The sequence below is a fragment of the Abramis brama genome (genome assembly GCF_963993115.1).
Source record: "Abramis brama genome assembly, chromosome: 3".
In the NCBI taxonomy this organism is placed as follows: domain Eukaryota; kingdom Metazoa; phylum Chordata; class Actinopteri; order Cypriniformes; family Leuciscidae; genus Abramis; species Abramis brama.
This window is the reverse complement of record NC_139965.1, coordinates 34,180,406-34,182,816: the sequence shown is the minus strand read 5'-3', so window position 1 is coordinate 34,182,816 and position 2,411 is coordinate 34,180,406. Positions and strand designations below refer to the sequence as shown.

Sequence of the window (2,411 nt, the reverse complement as noted above, 5' to 3'; positions counted from 1 at the left end):
TATAATTCAATAAAACAAACAAAATGTAATGTATGTCATATGACATAGCTATGCATGATTGAATACACTCTAGATGTGTATATAATGAACATATCTACATTTTCTTTCAAACAATTAAATAAAACATTAATTAAATAATTATATTTTATTTACTGACAACAATGAGAAATATTAATAAATTAGTAAAAGAATGAATGAAAGTCACCATCACACAATAAGCAAATGCATATACAAGTCAACACATGAAACAAAGCTTTATTCAAACTACAATCATGTATGTAGGCTACAGGCGCTGAACCCCACATCCTTCTGCCATCTCAACACAGCGGTTCCCATTCTGCGGCTTTATTCTGATGAATCAGCTGACCGCCAGAGGTGAGCCGTTCCTTCGTGCCTGAGGTTGTTGCGTGTTGTGTTGTGCTTCACAATCTGAGGCAATAAAGGCAGGTGGAGTGATGGAGGGTCTCGTAAGGGCAGGTGGAGTGATGGAGGGACCATCTCCAGGATTCAGCTCTGGGCTCCTCATCCTCAGTGCTCACACCAGCCTGCTGACATTTCAGATCCTACAAAAATACATAACACAAAAGCAGTAATTTCAACCGCATAATGTCATTTGATATCAGTATTATTTAGAAGACAAAAACGCTTTTTTTCACAAATGCCGACATCATCATCTTTCCTTGTAGGTCCTAATCCACTTCAAAAAATCTGCAGCAAATGCACAGAAATCAATAATCAGAAAAGTGATGTAATAGCTCTGTTTGAAAATTACAATAATTAAAATAAACTTAATATTTAAATAGTTGTTATTTATTTCTGTAGTATACTCACTCAAAGCCTTTGATGGCAGCATTCAGCTTCATGAGCCACTCTCCACTGCAAACACACATCTGTTCATCTGTCCCTGTAACATCCAGACGAGATTCACATTACCTCTGTGATTTATGAACTAAACACTACATTTACATGTTGAGGTTGTTTTAACTTTTTATCCAACATAAATGTTCCTCAATTTATCAACTAGCCTACTAATGGACAAATAAGATAACTTATGTTTAGTTACTTTATAGATTTGTTCTACATAGTAGCACACATTCATCACTCAGATGTCCATTTCATGTTGTGATATTTCAAGATTTTCCTGTCAGATGTAAATAGACATTTAAAATAAGCGTCTTTAAGATGTATGGTTTTTGTAAATCCACTTTAGAGTAGTAACTTACGTGTCCTTACTGGCGCTCCCCTGTTAGCTAACGTTATACATAATAAAACGTGTTTTTACAGCAAAATCACAACTATACTTTACTGTGTAATGTCTTTACACCTTCAACAATTCAACAGTTTACTCTACAGTAGTTTAACACATGCAATTTTAACAAAAGGAACCGTGTTTACTCACATTTGAAAGCACCCGCGTCTCTGATCTCTGCGATGTTTGATAATGACGTATCCTCTCGCGTGGCCTCCTGGGATAGAAGAGTACCCATCAGTCGAGCACTCGAAAATCTGGCCGAAAGCAGTAAGCCATCCGGGAACTTCTCGCCTACTCTTTTATGAATACTGATGTTTCGAACGTACTGCTTCCTTCACGTACTGTTTTCGCCTACTATATAGTAGGAAAGTAGGCATATTCGAACGCACTTAAGTCCGAATCTCGCGATAATTAGTACGTCACCCAGGTAATTCTCGCCTACTCTTTTGGATTCGTACATACTTTTTCGCTCGCTTACTCTTTTTCCCATACTAAATAGTAGGGAAGTATGCGGTTTCGAACGCAACAAATGTCTGCTCTGGTGCAGCGTGAGGAATCGTCCCGGATGAGTACGTCAGGTGAAAGGTCATTTTATTTACGGCTAAATTATTATTCATTAATTTTACTAATAGTTAGATTGGGCAGGCATCCACAAAGGGGCCTTTAATTACAAAAAAAAAAAAGGAGAGGAAATTTTGCCTTGACAAAGGGGCACTTTGGGCACCAAGGGGCAAAAGGGCAGTATAAAAAATAAAAAATGCATTTGAAAAGTAGACAACATGTATGACTCAAAGTACAAGTTTTAATTCCTTCATATAACAAAGCCTTCATTTAACAAAGATTTTATTTTATTTTTAAAGTTGAAATCGTATTTTATTATTATTTTAATTATTTTGTTAAAACACACTTTAACACTTTTCCATAGGCCAAAAAAAAAAAAAAAAAAGAAATCAGGAAGAAAAGAAGAGGTAAGTTGAGTTCACGTCAAGGCTGTTTTCCATACTGACCACCCTGTCAGAAAGCACACACCTCTAGGTTCTTTTCCATACTCAAGGTCAGTAGAAGTAGAGATTTAGCCTTAGGTTTGGCCAAGTCAATTCCAGTCCTTCTGTAACTCCTGTATATTTATTTATTTATTTATTCGATTTGTTTTTCCATC

General features: G+C 36.2%; 1 long non-coding RNA gene across 1 annotated transcript; it reads right to left on the bottom strand.

Moving 5' to 3' along the window:
* Window positions 1-235: 235 nt before the first annotated feature.
* Window positions 236-1,918, bottom strand: LOC311079744. Its single transcript, XR_014605448.1, has 3 exons — window positions 1,400-1,918; window positions 832-904; window positions 236-708 (listed from the first exon to the last, which is right to left on the bottom strand). It is a non-coding gene; the product is annotated as an uncharacterized lncRNA (long non-coding RNA).
* Window positions 1,919-2,411: the final 493 nt, after the last annotated feature.